Source organism: Zonotrichia albicollis, chromosome 2, assembly GCF_047830755.1.
Source record: "Zonotrichia albicollis isolate bZonAlb1 chromosome 2, bZonAlb1.hap1, whole genome shotgun sequence".
Lineage (NCBI taxonomy): Eukaryota > Metazoa > Chordata > Aves > Passeriformes > Passerellidae > Zonotrichia > Zonotrichia albicollis.
Genome location: NC_133820.1, coordinates 14026445 through 14041065, shown reverse-complemented (window position 1 = coordinate 14041065; position 14621 = coordinate 14026445). Strand labels below are relative to the sequence as shown.

Below are 14621 nucleotides of genomic sequence, written 5' to 3'. Positions count from 1 at the left end.
TTCAACAGCTTCATTTTGGACACCTTAGCAGTTATGAAACGACTGAAATATCTCCTTCCATGCTCTGGAACACCAGGAACTCCCTCAGTGAAGCTCCTGAAATCTCTGCCTCATTCAACAACTTCATTTTGGACATTTTAGCAGTAGAGAAACTACTGAAATATTTCCCTCCATGCCCCAAAACACCAGCAACTCTCACAGTGAAGCTCCTGAAATCTCTGCCTCATTCAACAACTTCATTTTGGACACCTTAGCAGTTATGAAATGACTGAAATATCTCCTTCCATACTCTGGAACACCAGCAACTCCCTCAGAGAAGCTCCAGAAATCTCTCCCTCTTCCAACAACTTCATTTTGGACATTTCAGGAGCAGTGAAACTACTGAAATTTCCACTTTCATGTCCTTAAACACCAGAAACTCTCAGAGTGAAGCTCCTGAAATCTCCCGCTATGTGTCCTAAACCACCAACAACTCCCTCAGTGAAGTTCCTGAAATCCCTCCTTCGTTCAAAAACTTGATTTTGGACATTTTAGCAGTAGTGAAACTACTGAAACATCTCCCCACACGCCCTAAACCACCAGCAACTCCACAGTGTGCGTGCACTGCACACCCCAAAAGTCAGTGCTGCCCATTCCTTATCTCCTGGCAACTTTTGGAACCCCTTTATTGCATTTATTGCATTTATTTTGTGCTCATCTGTGCAGCAGTGTTAACTGACAGAGGCTTACAGGATTTCCCAGCAATCCGGGCAGGGCTGGCACTTTGCAGAACTAATTTATTGCATTTATTGCAGGGTTTATTGCATTTATTTTGTGCTCACTTGCAGCAGCAGTGTTACCTGACAGGGGTTTACAGGATTTCCCAGCAGTCCGGGCTGGGCTGGCACTTTGCAGCACTAATTTATTGCATTTATTGCAGCATTTATTGCATTTATTTTGTGCTCACTTGCAGCAGCAGTATTACCTGACATGGAGCTTACAGGATTTCCCAGCAATTCAGGCAGGGCTGGCACTTTGCAGCACTAATTTGTTGCATTTATTGCAGGGTTTATTGCATTTATTGCAGTGTTTATTGCATTTATTTTGTGCTCATCTGTGCAGCAGTGTTACCTGACAGGGGCTTACAGGATTTCCCAGCAATCCAGGCTGGGCTGGCACTTTGCAGCACTAATGTATTGCATTTATTGCAGCGTTTATTGCATTTATTTTGTGCTCACTTGCAGCAGCAGTGTTACCTGACAGGAGCTTACAGGATTTCCCAGCAGTCCGGGCTGGGCTGGCACTTTGCAGCACTAATTTATTGCATTTATTGCATTTATTTTGTGCTCACTTGCAGCAGCAGTGTTACCTGACAGGGGCTTACAGGATTTCCCAGCAATCTGGTCTGGACTGGCACTTTGCAGCACTAATTTATTGCATTTATTGCAGCGTTTATTGCAGCATTTATTGCAGTGTTTATTGCATTTATTTTGTGCTCACTTGCAGCAGCAGTGTTACCTGACAGGAGCTTACAGGATTTCCCAGCAATCTGGTCTGGACTGGCACTTTGCAGCACTAATTTATTGCATTTATTGCATTTATTTTGTGCTCACTTGCAGCAGCAGTGTTACCTGACAGGGGCTTACAGGATTTCCCAGCAATCCAGGCTGGGCTGGCACTTTGCAGCACTAATTTATTGCATTTATTGCATTTATTTTGCGCTCACTTGCAGCAGCAGTGTTACCTGGCAGAGGCTTACAGGATTTCCCAGCAGTCCGGGCTGGGCTGGCACTTTGCAGCACTAATTTATTGCATTTATTGCAGCGTTTATTGCAGCATTTATTGCATTTATTTTGTGCTCACTTGCAGCAGCAGTGTTACCTGACAGGGGCTTACAGGATTTCCCAGCAATCCAGGCTGGGCTGGCACTTTGCAGCACTAATCCCCGTGCTGGGCTCTCTCAGACTTTTATCAGCACTTCATCAGAGTTCCTGGTGTTGGTGCAGCACCTCCTCCTTCCCCCACCTCCAAAGAACATTACTCACGATTTGCAGTTTGTAACACAAAACTAATTAGAGATGGAATAAATTACCTGCTGCATGGCAGCACGAGAGGTGAAAAACACCCAATATTTTATCCCAAATCAATACCCAGCATTTCCAGCTGAACATAAAGTTACCATAAATATCAGCATCGTTTTTAAAGCTCTCCTTTTGTACAAACAGATATATATTTTAAAAAAAAATTAAAAAGAAATCTTTTGCTATGCATCAAACCCATCAAGGGAAATAACTTGAATTATTCTATTTCCCATTTGTAGTTACTGAGGCACAAGATATATTTAAACAGTTGGTAGAGAAAAAATGGGAAGCATCTCCCATATCAATGTACAGCCAGCATGCCAAACCATGAATGTAAGTGCTAAACAAGGGATGAATACATCATGTGCAAGAGTCTCACATGATATAAATTATTCAATACCTGACCAAAGAGAACAGCTTTCAGGAGAGAGGGGGAGGATCTCAAAGTACTTTTGTAGTTTGAATACAGGCAGGGGTAGGAATTGCTGCAGAATCTTTTCAGCGCTGTTAAATAATCCCGTGTATTTCCCAGCTATTTCACTGGGTGACATCCACCCAGCTCTGGTGTCTACCATAAATAAAGGTGGATTTCATCTAACACAGCCATGACAATTTTAAAATAAAACCAACTGTAAAAATAAAATAACTTGGCACGTGGGCAAGTGTGTATTTTGAGAATTTGGGCTGTCCCCTCCTTCCACTTGCAGGATTTGCACAGCCCTATTGAGATGAAAAGTCTTTTTTCCCTTTCCTTTGTTTGAGTTTGGGATTTTTGGGGTTGGATTTGAGATTGCTGTGAACCTATCACACATCTTTAACACACACACACACACACACAGAGGCTTTTGAAGTGAAAAACTGAACTACAAACAAATATCCACCATTATAAATTCCACCTCAACTGTGATGATTCCAGGGAATTCCCTCGCTGGCTGATTTAATGGATGATTTTGAAGTAATTCATGTCACTCCAAGAGAAATTTATAGCACTTAAATTTTAGCTACAGAGCAGTTCTGTTGCATTTGAAGACATTGCTTTGATACTCTGTATTAATAACACAAATTCTGACAGAGTTCCTACAAACAAGAATATTTTGTGTTAATAACACAAATTCTGACAGAGTTTCTAAAAACCAGAATATTCTGTATTAATAACACAAATTCTGATAGAGTTCCTAAAAACCAGAATATTCTGTATTAATAACACAAATTCTGATGGAGTTCCTACAAACCAGAATATTTTCTATTAATAGCACAAATTCTGATGGAGTTCCTAAAAACCAGAATATTTTGTATTAATAACACAAATTCTGACAGAGTTCCTACAAACAAGAATATTCTGTATTAATAACACAAATTCTGACAGAGTTCCTACAAACCAGAATATTCTGTGTTAATAACACAAATTCTGACAGAGTTCCTACAAACAAGAATATTCTGTATTAATAACACAAAGTTCCTAAAAACCAGAATATTCTGTTAATAACACAAAGTTCCTAAAACCCAGAGTATTTTGTATTAATAACACAAATTCGGATGGAGTTCCTAAAAACCAGAATATTTTGTGTTAGTAACACAAATTCTGATGGAGTTCCTACAAACCAGAACACTTTAAAACTCTCAGGCACGCTGTCCTTATAAATCCACATCACAGTTCATAAAACAATAACATTCCAGATTTTTCCTGACTCCAAAGTTGCCTGGAAGCACCAGAACTGTTCCATAAAATCCTCCCAGGTTGTGAACTGCACCTAAACCATTTTTGTGCTGCTCTCTCCATGATTTGCTAACTGATATTCTGCATTTTACAGCAGGAATCTGAAGCCAGTCCTGACAAACCCCACTCCCAAATCACTATACAATAAATCATTAAAAAGTTTCAATATTTCCATGTCCAGTTTAGTGTCATCACAGAAAATTCAAAATTAAAATTCAGAAATAAATCCAGGCAGGATTTATTTGGGGGTTGACAAGTCCAGTCAAAGCTCACAATTACAAAGCTCACATCTAAAACCGAATTTCCTGCCTTTGTAATAATTCCTGTATTTAGTACACACACTTCCAAGTTTTGGCAATTACTTCTTTTGATTTGTCTCACCTTGAAGTAGCAGATTGAAGGAGAAGAAAACTTGAAGTGTGGTTGGATCTGTGCTTGCAGCTGGAAACCACCAAAACCTGGGGATGCCAAACTCCACTGATCCAAACATGTGGATTGGGAACTGCGCTGATTTCTCTCAAGTAACATAAATTTCAACCCCCAAAAATTTAAAACATAACAACAAAACCCATCCAGAAAACAAACAGAAAATATAATTCTTTCTTTAGGATAATACAATTATTTTTAAGTGTAACTTGCATTTTTTCTTGTAAGGTTTTACTGTTTCTAGCATAAAATAAGGAGTGGGTATTAAAGCTAGCTATGAAAATTGGAGTTTTGTTCACACTATTAATAACAATGAGAGTAACACTACTCAATATCACAGTTGTGCAAATTTTAAAAAATAATTTTTGTCTGCATCTTATAGAATCCTGGAATGGTTTGGGTTGGAAGAGACTTAAAGCTCACCCATGGCAGGGACACCTCCCACTGTGCCAGTGTCCAGCCTGGCCTTGGGCACTGCCAGGGATCCAGGGATGGAATTCCATCCCAGCCCTGCCCACCCTCACAGAGAGGAATTTCTTCCTAATATCTGATCTAAACCTGTAATTTCTCAGTGTGCAGCCATTCCCTGTGTGCTGTCCCTGCATCCCCTGGCAATTGTCTCTCTCCAGCTTTCCTGGGGCTCCTCCAGGCCCTGCAAGGCCGCCCTGAGCTCAGCCCAAAGCTTCTCCTGTGCAGGTGAGCAATGCCAGCTGTGCCAGCCTTTCCTGCCAGCACAGGAATGTCCCAAAACTCACCCAGTGCCAGCCCTGCCATGGCAGGGACACCTCCCACTGTGCCAGTGCCCAGCCTGGCCTTGGGCACTGCCAGGGATGCAGGGATGGAATTCCATCCCATCCCCTCCCAGGGAACAATTCCTGGTTTATCCCACCTGACCCAGCTTTCCCTCAGCTGGTTTGCTCCATAAATCTGATTCCCAGTCACAAAAACCCCCATTTGCTCCTCCTTTGCCACCTGGCCCCTGCAGGGACATCGTGGAAGGTGCACAAAGCCAAGACTGGAACATCTGAGCCTCTCCTTCATCAGCCTCTGGTTTTCCTGGAATGCCAAACTCCTGAGAGCCCCCTGCACCTCTGTGGCCACCAAGCAGGTGCAGGAGGGAAGGAACCATCCCTGCACTTCCTGCAGGATCTCTGAACTACTCCAAGGAAAAGCTGAGTGGATAATTTGCCATGGTTTGGTGTTGGGTTGGGTTTCCTCACCTCCAGAGAGGTGCACAGGAAGCATTCCACCTGAGGAAAGGGAGTTGGATGTTCCCAAGGAAAGGTGATGATGGAAAATTATTCACAGGATTTAAAGGAAATCTTCAAGCTTCAGCCAACAGTTGTTCTGGGAAAAGATCCCCCCAAGTCCTGATCACAGCAGAAATGTTCATGGAGTTCTGACCCCTAAAGGCTTTTAATTCAAACAAAATGTGCCCTGGTGTGGCCAGGGAACGCTCCCAGCACTGAGGACACTGTGAAAGCCACACTTACAGGCACCAGACACCAGCGTCCTGCAATGCAAAGGAACTACCTACAAGGTCACGTCACCACGGGTGAGGTCACTGCAAGAAAAGTGAAATAATAACACACAAACTGTTTATTTTAAAGCTGAGGTATCAATGAGCTCCAAAGCTTCAGCACTGAGGTTTTAGAAGTGTTCTCAGGGAACAGAACAGCCAGCTCCATGCAGGGCACAGGCAGGACTGCAAACACACACGTGAGAGGAGTCTGGGACAGCCTGACTGCTCCCTGGCAGAACGGGGAAGGAAGGGGGAAATTAGGGGGAAAGAAGTTGGAAATGCCCTCCTGCCATGAGTGAAGACTCACTGGAGTGAGGGCTGTGCCAGGCTGAGATGATTGAGAAGGGATGCAAAGAAATGCCACCCCAAAGAAACATCACCCCAAAGAATGTTACCCTAAAGAAATATCACCCCAAAGAAATGCCACCCCAAAGAAACATCACCATAAAGAAACATCACCATAAAGAAATGCCACCCCAAAGAAATGCCACCCCAAAGAAACATCACCATAAAGAAACATCACCATAAAGAAATGCCACCCCAAAGAAATGCCACCCCAAAGAAACATCACCCCAAAGAAATACCACTCCAAAGAAACATCACCATGAAGAATGTTACCCTAAAGAAATGCCACCCCAAAGAATGTTACCCTAAAGAAATACCACCCCAAAGAAATGCCACCCCAAAGAAATATCACCCCAAAGAAATATCACCCCAAAGAAATGCCACCCCAAAGAAATATCACCCCAAAGAAATATCACCCCAAAGAAATGCCAACCCAAAGAAATGTCACCCCAAAGAAACATCACCATAAAGAATGTTTGTTACCCTAAAGAAATACCACCCCAAAGAAATATCACCCCAAAGAAATACCACCCCAAAGAAACATCACCATAAAGAAATGTCACCCCAAAGAAACATCACCATGAAGAATGTTACCCTAAAGAAATGCCACCCCAAAGAAATATCACCCCAAAGAAATGCCACCCCAAAGAAACATCACCATAAAGAATGTTACCCTAAAGAAATGTCACCCCAAAGAAATATCACCCCAAAGAAATGTCCCTGTCCCAGCAGGACATCACCAGGGACAGTTATCAAAGACCCAAGGGAATGGGATTGAGGGTGCCCAGAGCAGCTGTGGCTGCCCTGGATCCCTGGCACAGTGGGAGGTGTCCCTGCCGTGGCACTGGGTGGGATTTAAGGTCCCTCCCAGCCCAATCCATTCCGTGATTCCACAAATTTGGAGCAGAAAGTTCAAAACAAGCCCAGGATGTGCCCCCTCTAAGATGTCTGTACAAAACAAGAGCCACTCTTATTAACTCATTATTCTCATCACTGCCATGGAGCCCAACTTTTCACCCAGTCCATGAAGAGCTGCAATCCTTCCCAGGAGCACAGACCAACAGATCAATATCATTTCTGATGCCCCAAAAGCAGTGCAGAGAGCAGGCTCTGGAGCAGGAGGAGCAGGAGGAGCCCCAGGCAGCTGCTCCTGCCCAGCAGTGCTGGCACTCGGGGCTGGGCTCTGCCAAAGCACCCCGGGCTTTTCTCTGGCCCTGCTGGCCAGGAGAGCACAGAACTGCTCCCAGATGTCCCCCCAGCTCACACAGCTCCTCAGGACCTCGTGGGGAATGTGGGGGATTGCTGTGATTTCTCTGCAGCTCCAGAGAGCCCAACCATGTCTGAGCAGAGAGGATTTCCCTTCTTTTTCTGCCCCACAAAGGGGAGATTTCCCAACATCTCTGCAAACAGAAGGAGTGCACAGAGGTGGGAAATTGTCCTTGCCACCATTTGTGAGAGGAAAGCATGGCAGTCCCTTCAGAGGTCATGGCACCTTCAGCCACCACTGCAATGTTTCAGAACATCACCAAGGATGAAATGATGCTGCCAGGGGAGGCTCTTTCCATGCAGGAGGGGTCAGGCCTTGGGATGAGCTGCTCAGGGAGGTTTGGAGTCTCTGGGAGTGCTCAGGAGGAGCCTGGATGTGGCCCCTGGGGACAGGGATTGGGCTGGGGATGGGATGGTGGTGGGACTGGATGATCCTCAACACCAATATTTAACCCTCCCCATGAAGAAATTCCTCCTGCTGTCCAACACAAGCCCTCCCTGGCACAGCCTGAGCCTTTTCCTGCTGTCCCGTCCCTGTCCCCTGGGGAGCTCACACACCAGGGTGTCCGGTTTTTGGCTGTTTGGGTGGCCTGGAAAGGCCCGGAGTGGCCTTGGGGCAGCCCGCGTTTCAAAGGAGCAGAAGAGGCTTCAGTTCTTTTCTCGGTCTCGGTGTTTATTAATTGTTTATCTAAAAGATTTTCTCTCGGCCCGACAGAGCTCTGCTCAGCAGCCAGCCATGAGCACACTCCCTGCCCTCCGGGCGGTCACCTATCTTTATACCCAAAGTTACGTGTACAATATTTATCATTTTTCCCCAATACCTTTCACCCTTATTGCCCAGTGCACTTTTAGTAATGACCAATCCCAAAGTGCCACCATCACCACAGAAGATGGAGGAGAAGAAGAAGAGGAACAGGACACGCCCCAATTCCTCCATCTTACTTCTCTAAACCCCCCTGTACAGAAATCCTAAACCCTGGGTTTCCCTCTCTAATTAACTCATCCCTTCACCATTCACCCCGGTGAAACCCTCCTATCCTCATACAGGTGTCGTCTCCTGTGTAGGATCAAAGTCCAGCCACCAGACACTTCTGGAACATTCCAGGACTCCCGAGCCCCCCAAGGGTGGTCTCGGTGACTCGGCACCTCAGTCCTGAGGTGCTGAGATCCCACACCAGGGCCATTCTGCAATCCTGCATTTCACTCCTGAGGCACAGAGTCACACCTGCAATGTCCTGGCCTTGTCCCTTCCCTTGGAGCTGTGCTGAGGATCCCAGGAAGGGCTGCAGGAAAGTCCCCCTGGCTCTCCAAAGCTCAGCACAGCAATGCTTCTCATGGAGCCCCTTGTCCAGAGGCTTCCAAAACCCTCCTGAGGTGTTCTGTGCTCTCCAAAGCTGCTCAGTTCCTGTCTGTGAATGAGGAAAGCCAGGCCTCAGGCAGAGGTGCCATCCATCTGTGGGATCTCAGCAGCTCAGGACTGAGGTGTCACCGAGAGCACCCTTGGGGGGCTCGGGAGTCCTGGAATGTTCCAGAAGTGTCTGGTGGCTGGACTTTGATCCCACACAGGAGACGACACCTGTATGAGGATAGGAGGGTTTCACCGGGGTGAATGGTGAAGGGATCAGTTAATTAGAGAGTGAAACACAGGGTTTAGGATTTCTGTACAGGGGGGTTTAGAGAAGTAAGATGGAGGAATTGGGGCATGTCCTGTCCTTCTTCTTCTTCTTCTTCTTCTCCTCCATCTTCTGTGGTGATGGTGGCACTTTGGGATTGGTCATTACTAAAAGTGCACTGGGCAATAAGGGTGAAAGGTATTGGGGAAAAATGATAAATATTGTACACGTAACTTTGGGTATAAAGATAGGTGACCGCCCGGAGGGCAGGGAGTGTGCTCATGGCTGGCTGCTGAGCAGAGCTCTGTCGGGCCGAGAGAAAATCTTTTAGATAAACAATTAATAAACACCGAGACCGAGAAAAGAACTGAAGCCTCTTCTGTTCCTTTGAAACGCGGGCTGCCCCAAGGCCACCCCGGGCCTTTCCAGGCCACCCAAACAGCCGAAAATCGGACATCCATCCAAAGGTGCAGCCCTTAATTACCTGTTCTTTGATGAAATCCCCACCATTCATCAGGAGCTGGTGCTGAAAGGAGCCCAAATCACTTTGGTAAAGGAGCTGCTATCCAGCCTTGCTCAGAAGACACTGACTCCCTTTTCTCCCAATTGATCAAAAGGCTCACCCAGGAGGGAATTACCCATTCTCAAAATGGGTTAGGGCAGCTTCTTGGGAAGGCAAAGCTAACCTGTTATCGAGGATAATGTGGATTTTCATGGCAAAAAATACTGCTAACAAACTGGGATCCATGGGACAAAGTGTGACACAAAGTCAAACACCAAAATGCTGTGACCAAGCTGTAAATAGTGAGCACAGATTTGTGCACAGGAATTTGTGCCTTTGGTGGGGAAGGGGTTGGTCCCTGTGAGGTGGGCACAGGGTGCCCAGAGCAGCTCTGCTGCCCCATCCCTGGCAGTGTCCCAGGCCTGGAGCAAGCTGGGACCATGGAAGGTGTCCCTGCCATGGCAGGCAGTGGGAATGGGATGAGCTTTAAAATCCTTTCCAACCCAAACCATTCCAGGATTCTATGAAAGCAAAAATTCCCTTTTCCTCTACCAACACCTTCCCAGAAAAAAAAAAAAAAAAGTGAAGCAGATTTTTCATTCATGGTGTACAAATTCATGGAACTGAAATGACTCCTCAGGTGTCTGAACATGCTCTGAGTGTTTACCCAAATACCTGGAGCCGGAGGGAAAAACTCTGAAAAAGTGCAAAGACGTCACCACGGCTCTGGGAGTGTTCTGAACCCAAATCCCTGCTCCAGACAAAGTTAGCTCCCAAATTCTATTTAGGGAAAGAGCCTTCTATTGAAGAAGTGGAGTATTCAGCTGGCTCCCTTTTGGTGGCACTTTTTCTGAGCACAGAAGTGTCAGAATTTTTGCATTTGGATGGCAGCCTATAGAGCCTGGATTTCTCCCAAGAAAAAACCAAGTGGTGCTTCTTGCCTTCCCCTGGAGCTCCACATGCCTCCAGACATAAAAGAAAACACCAAACAAAGAAAAAACACAACAACTACTTTTGCCTTTCTCAGGATCCAAACAGTCACTGCCTGGGGCCTTTTGCTACCAGAATCTTTGTTGGAAAACAAAGCTGAACACCGAATTTAAGCTGGAGGTGCACAATCCTAACTTGAAAACTGACCCATTGATTTGGGTGTGAAACAGCCTCTTTTTATTCTGAGGAAAATCTCTTTTCTTCACAAGAGGAATCATGAAGACTCCTCAAGTCCATGAAGTCAGCCCAAGCCAGAGGACAAGAAACAACTTTACAGATAAAATTTCTCTGAAGATGGAAGAAAAGCTGAACTTTCCAAGGAAAGCAACACAAAATTCTCCCAGGCTTTGTAAGGGAGAAAGAAGCAAAGGAATATTCCTGCAGCTGCAGGTCAGGAAAAAAGAGTTACATCTCTATATATATATTTATATATTATGTATATATAACAAAAGATAGAACAACCCTGGGGTTTTTTGCTTTGACAAGAGGGGGAAAAAAGCAATTTTCCCAGGGTGCCCAGGAAAAAAGCAAAATCCCAGGGTGCCCAGAGCAGCTGGGGCTGCCCCTGATCCCTGGCACTGCCCAGGCCAGGCTGGACATTGGGGACAGTGGGAGGTGTCCCTGCCATGGCATTCCATGACCTCAACAAGCCAATTTTGAAAAATTTTATTAATTTGAAAAATTAAATTTTGGAGAAAACTCCAGAGATGTGAATATTTAAGCCCACAAAGAAACACTGCCTTGTTTACATCCCTTTCTAAGCACCAAAAATACCCTAAAACTCCACACCTGGATCCACCACCACACTCAGGGAAGTCTCCAGGAATTTCTCAGCATTGTGAAATGATTACTGTAAAATTATTTTACAAAGGTTTAACTTAAGAAACAAGAATAAATCAATTACCAGATTGCTGCTTTTTTTTACACAGTCTTTAAGGCCTAACACAGAGCCTTCCATGCACATCTGGAACTCACCTAAAGTGAAGCTGGAAATGGAATTCTGATGGACATCTGCTGCCTTTCACATCTCCTGCTAAACTTCACTAGGTGAAATATTTCCAAGGGCCTGATTCCCACTTTTATTCCAAACAAAGCCTCTGCATTACTGGAAGGTACAATACCTGGTAAATATATTTGGTGGGGTGTTGTAATTTATTTTATATTTTATAAGCTAATATAATCTATGTAAGCCATTATTCCATACCTACATGAAGAGAAAATCAGTTTTATATTCAACTATACTCAACTTGTGGATCTACTGAGAGGCATTAACAGCAAGCCAGAACTCACACTAACAGGTGAGTTCCAATATGTGGGAATGCACATTAATGGATTTATTAATATGTAAAATCTTGGAGAAGCCGTTCATTCCTGCCAGGCATTTCAGGACCTTGGAGGAGCTTGAAGATGTCAGCCCTGGTCCAGCCAAGCTAAAATCCATGTCTGGATCTCCATGTGTTGCCAGAAAGAGTTTCTTTTCCTAGAGTGGCAAGGCAGTCCTGAGGAATTGTGGACTTTAATAACAATATTCAGTATTTCTCTATTTCAAGGCCTCACTGCCTACAAAACCAGGTAAAAATGAAAGCAACTTCATCCACCTTTCCAGGAATCATCCTTCTGTTATTTCCTGGCACAGCACATCTGCTGATCCCTGTCCATCACACCTGAGGGAGCACAAACAAGTGGCAGGGTCACTCCAAAATACTGAGCTCAAATATTAAAATTTTCTGTGATTTTAGCAAAGAAAAAGCAAAGAGTTGGATGGTTTAGCAAACCTGATATTGGATTCTCTGTTCACAAAGTGGATTCAATGAGGTGAAGGAGAAGTTAAAGAGCGTGCACAAAAAGAATCCAGTTACAGAATTAACCAGTAAAGCAGAAATTCACACTCTGCTCTCTGTTGTACCCCCAGATTTTTAAGGGATTTTCAATAACCAATTTGTTAGGAAAATGCCAGCACCAACCGGAAGGAAGAAATCAAGAACAAATCTCTTTTCTCAGTGTGGGACAAAGCTGCTGCCCCTGTTCCAGCAGTGCAAAGGTGTCCAGCAGCTGGCTCTGTGTGACATGAACCCACAGCAAGGTCCCCAAAGGAATTTTGGGATAATTTATCTCAGCCAGGAGCCACCAGGGGCTGGGTGTGAGTGCCAGGGAGTGCTGAGCCCCAGAACCAGGCTGTTCCCTGGGCTGGGCATTCCCTGCTCCTCCAGGACAAGGGCAAGGTCAGAGCCTCCAATCTGATGTGTCACTGAGAAAACAAACTCTGCTTCTTGCTCTCTCATCTGATCTCTGTCCTTAACAGCTCATCAGCTGACTTGCTTTGAGACTGTGGCGTCACTGCAGAAATCTGAGAGTCAAACTTTGCCACTTTTCCATTTTCCAAGCTTAATTGTGCTCCTAAATCCAGCAGGGTCTGGGCAGCCCTGCTCAGGTGTGTCTGAGCTGCACCCAGGGGCAGTTTGGAGATCCCTGGAAATATCCAAAGTGGGCACGGAGAGCTGATGCACACTGGGACATGGGAACTCTGAAACCTGGGCAGAGAAACTTCTGCCCTGTTTGTGTAACCCTGTCAGCAAGCTGAGCACAGCCTGGGCTGCTCTGGGAACTGGGAACCCACCAGGATCAGCCTGATCCCAGCCAGGAATGAACCAAACACATCTGGAACCCACCAGGATCAGCCTGATCCCAGTCAGGAACGAACCAAACACATCTGGAACCCACCAGGATCAGCCTGATCCCAGCCAGGAACCAAACACATCTGGGACCCACCAGGATCAGCCTGATCCCAGTCAGGAACCAAAAACATCTGGGAACCCACCAGGATCAGCCTGATCCCAGCCAGGAATGAACCAAACACATCTGGAACCCACCAGGATCAGCCTGATCCCAGTCAGGAACGAACCAAACACATCTGGAACCCACCAGGATCAGCCTGATCCCAGCCAGGAACCAAACACATCTGGGACCCACCAGGATCAGCCTGATCCCAGTCAGGAACCAAAAACATCTGGGAACCCACCAGGATCAGCCTGATCCCAGCCAGGAATGAACCAAACACATCTGGAACCCAGCAGGATCAGCCTGATCCCAGCCAGGAATGAACCAAACACATCTGGAACCCAGCAGGATCAGCCTGATCCCAGCCAGGAACCAAACACATCTGGGCACCCCTGCCTGCCAGAGGTTTGACAGAAACACCCAAACCCAAACTGAACTGAACAGAACAGGGAGCACCAGCCCAAGTAGGGAGAGAGAAGCACAAACCTGACAAGTGACAATGTCCAATTTCAGCAGTATTCAGGAGCAACATTGGCCCAGTTCTTGCCTCCACCTGCCTGATGAAGGATTGTAAACGGAGTCCTTACCAAGAACTGTCAAGAACTTGCCAAGAACTCACCAATCCTCACCAAGAATTGCCAAGAACTTACCAAGAGCTTACCAATCCTTACCAAGAGCTTACCAAGAATTTACCAATCCTTACCAAGCACTCACCAATCCTGACCAAAAACTCACCAAGAACTCACCAATCCTTACCAAGAACTTGCCAAGAACTCACCAACCCTTACCAAGAGCTCACCAATCCTTACCAAGGGCTTACCAAGAATTTACCAATCCTTACCAATCCTTACCAAGAACTCACCAATCCTTACCAAGAATTTGCCAAGTGCTCACCAATCCTTACCAAGAACTCACCAATCCTTACCAAGAATTTACAATCCTTACCAAGAACTCACCAATCCTTACCAAAAACTCACCAATCCTTACCAATCTTTATCAAAAACTGCCAAGAACTTGCCAAGAACTCACCAATCCTCACCAAGAACTGCCAAGAACTCACCAATCCTCACCAATCCTTCCCAAACCTCTCTTACCTGCCCTTTGAGAGCCATCCCATGGTCTCTGTCTGTGGTTTAAAGCCTGAGCCCAAAGGAGCAGAACTTTGGGATGGGGGAGAGGTTCCCACCTGGCTCCAGGATTTATCCAGGATGCCTCCTACAAAAATCTGCTGGCCTGGATTCAGCACAGCAAATGCTCAGGAGCTCAGGTAAATTTAAAGTTCCATTTAAAGTCCAGCCTTGCCCAAGAGATCCTTTCCTTTTTGTTCCCACCCTGAACATTGACTTTAAAGGCTGCAGGAAAACCTCTGTATTTCCAGCATTCTGTTCATCATAGAGCTCAG

General features: G+C 45.6%; 1 protein-coding gene across 1 annotated transcript in view; it reads right to left on the bottom strand.

Annotated features, from left to right (window-relative positions):
• Positions 1–14621, bottom strand: part of DYRK1A (dual specificity tyrosine phosphorylation regulated kinase 1A) — an 88497-nt gene that overhangs the window by 43295 nt on the left and 30581 nt on the right. The window lies entirely within an intron of this gene.